Source organism: Sinohyriopsis cumingii, chromosome 15 (genome assembly GCF_028554795.1).
Source record: "Sinohyriopsis cumingii isolate HCF-2022 chromosome 15, ASM2855479v2, whole genome shotgun sequence".
Classification (NCBI taxonomy): Eukaryota; Metazoa; Mollusca; class Bivalvia; order Unionida; family Unionidae; genus Sinohyriopsis; species Sinohyriopsis cumingii.
In genome coordinates this window covers 3,215,909-3,229,995 of record NC_142975.1, presented here as the reverse complement: position 1 = coordinate 3,229,995, position 14,087 = coordinate 3,215,909, and the positions used below count along the sequence as shown (strand labels likewise).

General features: G+C 37.4%; 1 pseudogene across 1 annotated transcript in view; it reads left to right on the top strand.

The window, feature by feature from the left end:
• LOC149781134 (heat shock 70 kDa protein 12A-like) overlaps nucleotides 1-14,087 on the top strand; it is a 61,446-nt pseudogene that overhangs the window by 14,152 nt on the left and 33,207 nt on the right. Inside the window, exon 3 of the transcript XR_016414488.1 lies at nucleotides 11,903-12,094. The product of XR_016414488.1 is annotated as a heat shock 70 kDa protein 12A-like (transcript). The remainder of the gene's footprint in view (nucleotides 1-11,902; nucleotides 12,095-14,087) is intronic.

Below are 14,087 nucleotides of genomic sequence, written 5' to 3'. Positions count from 1 at the left end.
GTGTTCATCGCTTTGATGAATATCAAATAGATAATCAATAATTGTTTTTGCTCGGGCATCAGTCATTGTAGCATCGATGACTTCGTCAACAACGATGCTGTCATCGATGATTTCGTCAATATCGCGGATAATTTTAAATGACGACCATACATGAGAAGCGCCGTCGTCGAGGAATTCTTTTTTACCCTCCCTGATAATATTAAATAGATCAGTTAGATTCCGCCGTCGTGAGTCTCTGTTTAGCCTGTCAAGATCGAATCTCCCAGCGCCAAATAAACCCTTCATATTATATTTAAGACAAATATTTAAATAAGAAATATTATATATACAATGAATAACTGCAAGTGGTTAAAAGTTGGATCTGTAACAGTCTGTAATAAGCCTTGCAGGAAGGAATTCTGCGGTGAACATATACAAAGCATCAAACGAGGAAGCACAGGACCTATCCCATGCCTGCGATGTGGCATTGGCGTCAGGGGTAAAACACAATTATGTGCGGGATGCGGGGGGAAACGATACCGTGAACTCAAGCGATATTACAATAAAAAAATAAATAATGGAGATGCGCTGAAATCCGAGAGTGATTATATAACTAAGTTTTCAGACAAACTATAAATTAGACAAATACATGAATTTATAAATGAATCAAGAATTTGTCCGACATCCAACCGTTAAAAATTATGACGCATCACGTGAGGGAATAGTGAGACACTGTAGATTGAAAAACCCAGTTGGTGCTGTTAATGATACTGGTTATCTTCGATTTAATGCTGGAGGTAAAAAATATTATAATCACAGGGTCGTGTTTGAGTGTTTCTTTGGAGAGATCAAAGACGGTCTTGTAATTGATCACATTGATGGACAGAAACTTGATAATAATTTATCCAATCTGAGAGCTGTGACGCAGAGCGAAAATTGTAGGGCTGGTAATACTGGCTGTAACAATAAAAGAGCCAAGAAGGTTGTTTCCATAAATTTAAATACAAATGAAGAAATAATATTTCAATCGACATATGCAGCTGGCAAGCATTTTGGTATTTGTAGGGCTTCAGTACGAAGAGTCGCAGAAAAAATATATAAATCCGCGTTGTCAAAAACATCATAAGCAGAAAATTGTTTTTCATTATTGTTAGGTAACTTACTATAATCAGAGGGTTTTCCAAACGGAGATAACTCTGCAGTGACTGTGTGAAAATCCGAAGGATTTTTGAAGTCAATGATACAATTATTTCCCCTTTGTCACCTTGACAGCGTCAAGGATGACAGCGCGCTATAACACTTTACAGGTAACAGCAGACGGTTTTCTGCACAAGGAAGTAAATAACTTCCCTTCATTTTATCACCCTTGATTTTATCAAGGTGACAGCGTCAAGAATGATTTTGTTCCTGACTTTGTCAGGAATAAACGCGTATTTATCTTTTTTTTTTACAGACAATATCACTACTTTATTACACTTGTTCGGGTTTATGGTACATCCGTACTGTTCACACGATCATATTTAAGAAAAAATGTTTTAAAATCACGCTGAGCTATTTCTGAACTCCCAGGTATCAGTCGGTTTATATACAATATCGTCCGAATAATATATGGGGTTTTCGAAACCCAACGAAGTTGCACAACTTTCTCCGTTATCGCCCCGTTCAGGGGTGGTCTTTTACCACCCAACGGGATTGATTTTGGGGGTGGGGGTGCAACTTTGTTGGACGTAGAGTATAACCCCGCATCTGTCTGTGTTGTCTATATTTTTGTACCGTCCCTATTGTAAATATTGTAAATACAACTGCTGTAAATATGCTTCTGCTGTAAATACAACTGCTGTAAATATGCTTCTACTGTAAATACAACTTGCTGTAAATATGCTTCTACTGTAAATATTGTAAATACTATGTGTTTGTGCCGTCTTAAGATAAGTTAGAATTAAGTTATACTACTGTGTATTAGAAGCTTTACAGATGTAAATGCTACATGTTATGTGTTGTCCTTACATGAACCATGCTAGCATATCAAATGGTAAGCTAAGGGGTTCACAAATGGGGAATGTCTCGTCGTTCACAAACACACCCTCTAGACTGTTATTTGACAGTTTAGGAGCTCATTGGGGGTCGTGTTTCCGCTCCTGAGTTTGGTAGCCTATCATATGATAAGCTAGAAGGAGATGTGATGTTTTTTTTTATTTTAAATATATAAAATATATATAAATATGAATCACGAAAATATCAATAATGTGATTGATGCTGTTAAAAAATTAGAAAAACAAGGATTTAACTTATCACTAAATCCTGAAACAATTCTGTCTGATTTTGAATCGTTATATGAATCTAAATGTGCAGGGCGTTATATTCTTCCTGCTCAATATCGATTCATAAACATGATTCAAAATAATTTGTATAAATCTCTGGCCAGCGTAGAAGAAGCACAAATAAATGAATTTGTTCCACTGTCTAGTGCAATCGAAAAGATCAGGCTGGCACTGGCAGCCGAGTATGAAACAAAAAAGATAATAAATAATCGCGTCCGAAAATTGAAACATTGTATGTCCGCTCACGAAGTCATCGCTGACTTTGTCACTGACGAGGAAGTAAATACCTCACCTTGATTTCGTCATTGACGAAGTCAAATACCTTGATAAAATCAAGGAAGTGAAATCGAAAGTAAAAAAAAATATTACTTTTTTTTACTGTCCAAATTATGCGGTTGTCCGATTTCGTTGGTTTTTACTAGCAAATACCCTATCAGGATTAGCAACGTGGACAATTTCTCTGGTTTTTACTAGCAAATACCCTATGAAAATTAGCAACTTGGGCAATTTCTCTGGTTGCTACTAGCAAATACCCTATGAAAATTAGCGAAATTGTCAGTGTTAAAAAAATATATATAATAAAATTATGCAATTGTCCGATTTCACTGGTTTTTACTAGCAAATACCCTATCAAAATTAGCAACTTGGACAGTTTCACTGGTTTTTACTAGCAAATACCCTATCAAAATCAGTGAAATTGTCATTTTATCTGGTTGCTACTAGCAAATACCCTATCAAAATCAGCGAAATTGTCAGTGTTAAAAAAAATATATATAATATTAAAAATCCTAAAGAATTTCTGGAAATGTCTTTGACATTTCTACTGCAGTATCTTATTAAGATGATCCCGTGAAATACACGAGTGAGCATAATTCATGATTTGGTCTGGAAAACATGTGATCGCTATGATATGATTCTCTTGTAGTTGTTTCAACTGCGATTCTGTCAGTAAAAATTATCATTGCCGTATTTATCAATAACTATTTTAACTTCACCTAATTTCATCATTGATGAAATCGACGACGATCCGCTGAATAATTTTTTGATATATTCTTCAAGTGCTTGTTTGTCGTATATGGAACATTTCACGTGCTGATACATGCTATATTTTTTTTATCATTTAATATAATTTATTGTGACAGTGCTGTCATTGATAGTGATGACGGAGTCATTAATGACAGAGTCATCATCGTCGTCACTAACAATAAAATCACTGTCGTCACTGTCAGTGGAAACACTTTGTGTTTCACTCTCACTAACAATAAAATCATTGTCGTCGGAAACTCTAGCGTTTCCAGAAACACTTTGTGTTTCACTGTCAGAGACATTTTCACTGCAGGTGCTAATGTCAGAGACATTTTCATCATCATCATCATACTTCTGGTAATTCTTCGAATTTCTCGGAAACGCTTTGCATTTCTTGTAAGTCGAAGATTTTTGGGACATTATTATGATATGATATTATTAATTGAAAATCGAAGATTTTTCAGGATTTCACCAGCAAATTAATACTAATAGTTTTATTTCTCAGGTCCAAAAGTCTACCCTGTTGGTCAGTGACTTTAAAATTCATCCTTGTCAGCGTTGGACTCAAACACTGCAGAAATACTGGATTAATTGGCTCTTGTACAATCAAAAACCCAGGTGGTTCTTCATGAGTAAATGAATATAATATAAACCCTTGCTGGGCTTGATTTGATACTGTTGTGTCTATGTTGTAACTGCCATCGATTGCGTCACACACAAGATTGACCGCGACGACATCAGTGATATTTACGATTCCCGGAGAAATATGTCTGCCATCGCTCGTTGTGGAATTGTCACGTCTGAGGATAGTTGGCGATGGCAGTATTCGCTTGTGCTGTTCAAGTATGTCATCGAAGTATTCATCGATGACATCAGTAACAAATTTTTTCAAGATGACCGCAGAAATATATCCTGGTAATTTAAAATTTGCAAGTTTATCCTCTTTGATTTTAAGTCTATCTAATATTTCTCGGAGATCACGCAGTTTATCTTCTTCTTCTTTTCTTCTTTCCACAGCTTCTTGTAATCCTAATCCATGTGGACGATCTTTTTCTTTAAAAATAGCCTTTCGTCTTTCTTCACTTTCTAAAGCATCCCTTACTGTTCTTTTTTGGTACTCGATCGCTTTGACTTTAGCAGTAACTGCTCTGTTGTTCAAAATGTCCATGTAACTCGCGACTTTATTTAATACTTTGATCTCATCGATGATATTATCACGTTAACCGGTTATATCGCTGATATGTGATTGAAAATGCGAACGTAAATTCTTTAATCGTTGATTGTGCAATTCACGATAATAATTAAATAGATCAGTGAAATCTTCCAGCGAATAATCAAATGTTTTATCGTATCTTACCATCCAGTTGGTTTTGCCTGTTCCGGAGTAAAAATAATATTGTGGTTCTTGATCAAAAAGCGTTATTACCGGGATAAGACGTCTTTTATCATCTTCGCTAAGGTATCCTGATATATGATATGACTCCTTGTTAGTGATATAATCAGACTTTTAGGTTCAGGTGGTATCGGTGTATCAGGGGGATTTGATTCAGGCCATCCTAATACTGTTCTGATTGAACTATTATAAATGTCTACGGCGTAACCCGGTGAAGCGACTTCGATGATCGTTGACAACGTTGGCTCGTGGGCGGTTATTGATATTTTTGCTTCTTTTCCCGTGATACGCTTTATTTGACGCTGTATTTCTTTGTTGATTTCTTCTATCTGATAAGACCCTGTTGGTAACGTGACAACGTTCCAGTCGGGGGTACCGTCGGGGTTATTCTGATACGAAAATACAAATGAATTATCTGGCAACTGTCCGTGAAATGATTTCGACCTGATGTTGGGCCAACTGTGATATACTCGTAATTGTGCCAACGCGATTGCTTTTACTGAAATCGCAGTTGGAAAATTAATATTAAACTCTGGTTGCGTTGAAGATATTGTTATCATTGATGTTTTTGCCGGAGCTGTGTTTGCGGCTATCTGCTGAAGTAATTCCGTCATTATTTATCTTCATCGTTTTCAAATCAAAGTACTTTGTGTTTTTGTAATCGTTGTATGCGCTGGACATCAACGTGAATTCGGAATCGGATATTGTTGTATCGTCAAGGCTGGATGATATCAACGAGGACAATTTCGAGTAGGTGCTCGTGGCCGCGTTGTTTAACTTTTCATATTCGTGTAATTTTGTTAGCGCACACGAGGATATTTTTTTGCAATTATATTAGCAACTCCTGCAATTGTCGTTGATGCTGAAACTGTAATTGTAATCGCGATTGCAGTTGTCACTGGTGTCAGCGCTGATAATAGCACCCCAGTAGATGCAACTACCGCGGATACCGAATACACTTTGTTGCACAATTGTCAATAGTGGTTTTTAACTCTGACTGCCATTCGCGTACTTGATCATACCTATATTGCTGAGCATTTAGTGTTGTCGTTGATGCCGAAACACTTTGCATTTATTATTTTACGCGGTAACCAATTGAGGCGTTTCAGCTACAAATTCCAAACACCACCAGTAGGATGTTGCGGTTAATTTCTTGTCTGCGGCTTCCAGTATAAATGTTTCTTCGGTTTCCTTGTTTAGTATGATAGTCACAACCCCGGAATACTTATCGGTGGAATGTCTCCAGGGATATGTTGTGAAGATTTCAAACTTAGCGGCACTGAATACAGACAGTCTATACACGCCAGTGGCTGTTGCTGTATATTTGATAGTATTATTTTGTCGGGACCATGTTGCGAATCCCGATGATACCGTGTATACTATGTTGGTGATATGCCCGGGGGTAACTCCAGTGGAGACTTTAATCAAACTGGTTTTGCTATCGATCTCAGGAATTCCCGATACGATATCTTGCTGTGTTTGTTTGATCGTGTCAATGCTATCAACGCGATTTGATCTGAAAAACTTTTATCTGTTCTGACTACACCTAACCGGGTATTAATCTTATTGATATCGTTGGCGTTATTAGTAAGATTTGGTATGATTTCAGAAAGTTTCATGTCGATGACTGGAGGTGTCCCAAAGAACTTATCCACGGCCTCATCAGTTTTTGCGAAGTTTCTTCGAAGTCTTGTAAACGCGCCCACGTGAACATCATACTCTGCCCGCAACGTGGTTAGTTTATCGTCAATGGTGTCAACATATTGTTTGTTTGCGGCATCTTCCGGGGATGTTGGATCTCTTAAAACGGTTATTTTGTTACCGTTCATGCTGAGTTCACCTGTCATTGTATCACCGGTCTTCGCTACACGTTCCCCTGCGGCTTTTCGTGCATCATCTCGAAGCGCCGCGATTGATATCAGCGAATCTCTGATTCTGCCGCTGTCAGTGAATACAACGATGTTGTCCGTGGTAGCTCCAATAACCCTGCGAATTATGTCATTCCACTTAATGTTACTGGTTTTTAGCTTGCCATGTCGATCTTGAAAAATTACAACCTCATCTGGGTCTATCCCGGTCAGATTTAAAAGATTATCAATTTCATCTTTGGTCGCATACTTTGATAAATCGATATCTTTTTTTTTCTTCCTTTGTTCTGCTTGATCTTCCGTAAATATCAACCATTATTAGTTATGGGATTGTTTAAATTTGGAAATCACATCTGTGATTTCAACGTGTATTCATGCACGACTTTGTGAGGAGAAATCTTTGATTTCGAGATCGCATCAAGAACATTTAATACTTCACGGCCACATATCGGAGGATCGGTTAGTGTTTGTGTTGGTAACGTTGAATACCAAACCTTACCTGACTTTGTCCCTGACTTTGACAGGGGGATGTTTTTTGTATATCGAAGAAACTCAACTGGCGGTGCTAGCCCGTACGAATCAAAATAGATAATTAGACGTGGATCGATCGCGTAAGCAACCCAGTGAGTTCCTGGACCATCACTGTTATCAAGATTAATAATTCCGGTTTCTGGATTATTCGGTCGTGCTGGTAATTGATCTCGCATAAAGACACCTCTGAAATGTTTTATACGCAATTGTTTAGCGGCATCAAGTAAATCAAAGTTGGACGCTGGAAGTAAAACAGAAACACCTTGTGTTTTCAAAACCTTTTTGGGTACCATCATGGCGGAGTTCCTGGAAGTCTGAGACCTCGGCCTGTTTTTTTTTTCTATATCCTGATCCTGTTGGAGCTGTTCGTTTCAATGCTGACAATACTTCAGGCTTGGAAAATACTTGTCGTATCACAGGAGCTAAAGCCGCTGAGAAATCGCTTCCTGGGTTTAATTTACCCATTAGTGCACGATTCATTGCCAGGTATGGCAAGAGTATATTTCCTCCTCGTTTCTTATATTTTCCCCCAGTTGCTTTCTTTAGTGCCATTTCAGCTGCGGTTCCAACTGCGCCTAACGCTGCAGCTTTTGCTACTGCTGGTGCTGCTGTGGCAATCAATGCTGGTATCGCTGCAAGTAACGGAAATATTCCACCGGATTTAATCATATCATGGACAGCTGCTGCACTAAAATCAAGTCTGATTCCTTTTCCTGTCGATTTAGCCTTGGAAATTTGATTAAGTTGTGTTTGAGTAACCGATAACTTATTTTGACCACCACTAAGTTGTTCATGTTTAAGTGTTATTGACGTTCCTGACGCTGATGCTTGCTTTGATTTCAATTTCTTAATCTGACCAGGAGTCAGAGTGACATTAACATGACTGTATGACATTTTATTTAATACGAGATTGATCTAATTGTTACATATCTTCGAAAAATATTACATATTTTCTACTGGTGCATCAACGAGTATCATTCGTCCGCCAGCACCTTCAAGCAGCATTGCATTATCGGAAAGTATGACCGCGATTGCTCTGTAATTAGCTATAACTCCTGCGTCTCTATTCACGGTAGCCCGAAAGTGAATATCAACGACAGACTGTCTGGTTAAATCAAGATGCTCCAGCGAGAAGTAATAGATTGGATAATGAGATATAAAATCCAATTGTGATATTTGCAAACCAGTGTCGATATTTAGATCACGCGCTAGATATTTTGTCAATCGTTGATATGCACGTGCAACATGGTTGTTAGCAAAATTTAGCATTATGTTCTCAGATGGTTCTTGATGTCCGTTTATTCTCAGAGAAACGTCAGTGATACCAAGTTGATCAAATATCATATGCGAACGTGTTTCATTACCCACCCGTGCAGCATCCTGAAGAGCAATGAAAATATGTCGCGGCGCGGCAACCCCCTGCTGTGATGCTATATGCCATGTAAATAAACCATTGATGTTACTTTGAATACTATCTGTGGTTGTTGTAAGCCACGATAGCAGCACTTTACCACCTTGATCCATAAAAGAAAGCAATCGCTGTTCTTCAGTAATTGCAGGAGTCATTACCGGCATCCACAGTGATAGTTTTGTTATGTTTACCTTACCAGCGTCACCTAGAGGTCGCCATAGCGCATCATTGTCGTCGGCTTTTCTAACAAGCACGACTGTATGTTTTGCTCCAAAAATCACCTTTCTGAGATCTCTGCAAAATCCAAAGATATGCGACAGCGGAATGGCACATGAAAAATTTCTACGATTACCTTTTAGCATTTGTCTACGTGCAGCGAAACCTAAATTAAATTCTGCATTAGCACCACGAACCACCGGCCACACATCAGCGTCAGCGTTATCGGCAAAGTTTCTTGGTCGTCTAATATCGTACTGATCACTGTTAGGATGATTAGAAGTGTCCTTGGCAAACATCATTGATGGACCAGCTGATCTTGTATAATCATCAGAATATCTTGCTAGACCAATTATTGTTGTAGCAACATCGACATCCTTTTGAAATGATTCAATATTTTTTCCATCATTCATGTAGATAGCACTATCAAACAAGGCCATAATTCCGTTATTGACAAAACCGATTTTAACATTGGGTCCGTATTCTGTGTCATCGGTTTTTATAATTTCACCTTCTACCTCAATAAATGCTTCAGCGGGCAGGAAATATCTACTTGTATCCTGAACCTGAAGTTAAATTCGTCCTCGTTTATTTGGTTCTCGTGCGTCATAAGAATAATACTGATAATCACGCACTGATTCATTTTTAAAAACCGGTTCGTCTATGTCGAATGCTCGGTCGGATTCCCGTTTAAACATTTTATTATAGAAGTTATCGTCTAAAACGAAGACCACTTCCCGCAATCAAACTTGTGTTTATTTGTTCAGGATTTATCAGCGCTGCTAGTTTTTGATTTGCGGCTTCATTTATTACTTTACTAACATTTGCTGGCATGTCTGCGGTGGCTGGTAATTTTACCGGCGGAGGTTTTCTACGTATCAGTCGTGCTAGTCTGTCCTTGATTGCCAGGAATGTTTTACCGGCAGCGCTACCAATAGCGCCAGTAGCTTTACCGGCAGCGCTACCAATAGCGCCAGTAGCTTTATCTTTAATAACATCAATTGCTTTCATTGATAATTGTTTTGCGATCGGTATTGCTTTAGGTGCAATCCTCGCAAATAAACCCCGAACAACATCGCCTAATCCGTTTCCATAAGTCATCCTGTACACAGGTACTCGTGAATTTACCACCCTGACCATGACTGGTCTACGATGAGAATTGTGTACGATCATTTTATTTAATTAGTTATTTATCTAATCGCGACGACTTAGAAAATGTCAAAGACATTTCAGTCGCTGTCCACGAGTTCATCAATAAGTTCTCGATAGATGTGAGTATCCATGATGCCGCCTTGAAATAATCGCTGACAGATATCAGCCGCTTCATTAATTATTTCCGGAGAGTTATTTCCGGCACGCCTTCCTCCTAAGAGAACTTATAGCCGTGATACATCATTGATGATATTATCAGGACAAGTAATGAGACCACCAAGACCACTACCTGTAGCTCCATATGAGCCAAGATCTTTGAGAATGTCATCATCTTTTTCATCTGGACGCTTCTCCAATGGCGGTGAATAGGGGGGAGGTGGAAGCATTTGTTGTCCACTTTCGTCAAGTTTCTTCATTGCATTTACAAGTTTTGCAAATTTTGGATCGTTAAATTTGACCGTTTTCTTGTCGTAGTATACACGATACGCCCATTTAACAAAATTGTCACCAGTCGTGGACTTATATTTCTTGTTTAAAACTTTTTCTTTGCTATATAAACCAGCTAATATCACTTCAGGTAATTTTTCTTCTGGTGTGTTTTTAAGGGCTTTAATAAAACCCGGATCAAATTTTGCAGTTTGTTCAACAATTTCTTTCTTTGCTGCTTTGGGCGCAGCAGCTTCGGCGACTTCAGTACCTTCTTCAGCGGTGGGTGGAGGTTGAACTACAACGGTGGGTGGAGGTTGAGCTGCAGCTATATCAGTTGGAAGCTCTCGTAAAATCTTTTTTGTTTGTTTGGTTCTCCTTGCAATCTTTTCAGTTTGCTCAGCGGTTTCTTTTAACACTGGAAGAATACCCTTTTCATCTCCCAATAAAGCTCTTTCAGTGACCCCCGCAGCCTTTTCAATGGCTGTTGTGACGGGTTTAAATAATTCTTCCGCACCTGTTGCAAATTCAACTTGTGCTTGCTGCCGTGCTTGTAATTTTTGTCTTACACTGTCTCGCACAGGAAGACATTTTTTTTATTGCTTCTAGTCGCTCTCGAGCTAGTCTAGCGGAATGTGCTTCTCCAATGTTGGCCATTATTGTTAACTTAAATTTTTAATTTACAACAGAAACCCTTTAGGATTAAAAATGCTTGCATTTTGAGCAGCAGAGAGACTAGGCCACCAAGTGTTTCGTCTAGTAGACCCCGGAGTCAAGAAGTATTTTTATAGTTAGTTTTTTTTCATGAAATAACTCTTCTAGTCAGCAGAGAAGGCTTATTTATCATAGTTTTCTGAATAGAGGGTTTATTTTGTGAAATAAGACCCTCTATCAAGAGTGTTCTCGATAGAAGGTTCTGTTGGACGGAATAGTTGGTGGGCTCAGTCTCTCTGCTGCTCGCATACATATTAAGGCTGAACAGTAAATTAGTTTTCATTAGTTTTGATCTAATTGTTCCCTATCCATAGTTTATTTTTATTTTTTTTCGACAACAAGAAGTATGTACTTCGTCTTGAAAGGATAAATGTACGTCATTTCCGGTTAGCGTTCTCTATAGGTGGGAAATCGTAACTAAGGGGAAGTAACAGTGTTGTATGCTTCTATTTAGAGTAATTAAATTATTATTTTTTCTTTACACTTGATAATTGTTTTGTTCTTTTTGTGCAAGTATGACTATGTTTAATCGTATAATGCAAATCTAATATAAATAGGAAAATGTTGGTGTATGGCCGGTGACCTTTAACTGTGATTCACAGCTAACGCTCATAACAATTATAATGCTGGAGGAATGTTTTGTGAAGTCATACAAACGGGTGCAACAGTATAAAGCATATATATCTTACTGAAAAAAGAACTATGATACGCCGAAACAATTTTGTCAGATATGAAGTGATGTGCAAAAGAAATTATTAGTAAGGTGAATTATCATTTCTAGGATTGAGGAGATGGTGTTCGAGTCGACAAGAATCCGTGAGGGAAGAAACGAAAAATACTAAAATACAAATATATATCTTTGTAGACGAAGCAATCATGGGAGGGGAGCTCTGATACTAGTTTACAAGCACCAACATCTGTCTTGTTCACGCCTGACAAGATATTTCATTCCTTTGGCTTCGAAGCAGAAACAAAATACAAAGACCTTGCATTCGAGAAGAATCATACAGACTGGTACTTCTTCAAACATTTCAAAATGATATTGCATCATGTGAAGGTAAGACATAGTGTTAGGTATATCTACATTGTTTGCAACTCCTGGTACTACATGCATTTGTCTAATTATATATATATATATATAGAGAGAGAGAGAGAGAGAGAGAGAGAGAGAGAGAGAGAGAGAGAGAGAGAAAGAGAGAGAGAGAGAGAGAGAGATCCAATAAATGCATTTATTTGATAATAACGTGTTTCTCTTCAGGTTCTTGCTATCGATATACAAAACGGACAAACATATGCAAACGCTATTACAGCGATAACAACGAACTGTTTTAAAGGAAGGCAATCACTAGTCATCATCGAAACCAAGCTAGACATCATATCAAGTCTATGCCCTCTCCTTACAGCGAGGCTAGGTGTTATCTCCCTTTCCCCGAAATAATGTTGGGAACTTTTCAACTGTGCAAAAGCACGCAAAAGGAAAGATTTTTAAGTTGGATTTTGTAAACTAGTGGAGATGAATCCGCACAGCATATCCATGGTAGTCTACCATGTAAGCTTAATCTATTTAAGCTGGAAGTTGATTATCAAAATAATAATTATCAAAATATAACCTTTATGTACAAATGATGAACAGACCGCATTTTCTCGTCTTTGAATTATGTTATTATGGCATCATTTGCTGGTCAAGTAGACAAGACGGGCACGCATAGCATATGACAGAAAAAAAATCACCTTGCAATATTATCGTAAATTCTCATATGAAAACGATTCATGTATAAGATTATGACTATCCTACATTTTCGCTATTGCCGCAACGTTTACCAAAACTTTAAAATATGTACATATACACAGTCATTGATTTGATTGAACCGATTCGAAACTTAATCGTTCTCGTGCTAGTTTTACAAACGACATCTATTATATGTAAGACATTGACAACACACATCTTCTACCTCGCTCAACTTGCGATTATTTCATTTGCTCTACGTCTTTTGTTTTTTGTTTTTTTGTTGTTGCTTTGTTTTACTTTATTTCATTTTCTTTTTTCTTCCGTTTGGACCTCTTAAATGTGTAATAGACGTCTTCGATAAATGAATTTGACAATGTTAGGTAAAACGTCAATATGATAGTCTTGATAAGGTGAAGTTTTGATACATATATGAAACAATTCGAAAATGTAACCAGACCTACTTCCTGGATATACAAAGAGTTCGCTTTAGACTGCGCCGTTGACCGTTACTTTTCATCGATGACTGAAGACAACAGCTTCCTACAATCACAATTGTCATGTAAAATACTTGTGATTGTATAAATAATCAGAAAAAGAGAAGAAAGTTTACTTATATGTGTTTGAAACTATTGTGAGTTTCTGTTTTTCAACTAGTAAAATTTGAAGACAAAACTATTTTAATAAAATTAATTTGATTTAAAGTAATGCATACTTATTTGATTGTTTGCTAACGGAGAAAAAGCGTAGATGAAATTGAATAAGTCGTGTCAAATTAGAAATTGTTACATATCTGACAATGAAATTTGTTTAAAGTCATGTTAACTACTGTTTGTTATACCGATATTTGTCGGATAACTTTTACATGTTTGCATTCTAATTTACAGAATCTCGGCACTGAGCTGATACATATATGCTGTTACACGAATGTTCATTTTATATGAAATATTAATTTGTTACTGGAACGATACGAAGAATGAAATATGTATTGTTAAATATGTGAAACACCCTGATTATACATGCTTCAAGCTGCTGGCCGCGAATAGCATATTGTATTCTGGGAGGAGTTTCATAACTTTCTGTGTTAAATGAAAACAGGTTTGAGACCGTTAATCAATTATATTAAGGACTTTGAATCCACATACGACGCTGTTACATTGTCTTGCAAAATGTAACGTCACAAGATGGCATATAACTAATTTAAAGAGATTTTGTAATGCCAGTAGTAATACAAGTTCAGCGCTGAATATAATTTCAAAATTTCGTTAGACCAAATATTTGAAATTTTAAATAATGAAGTATTAATTACTGAATTATGTAATAT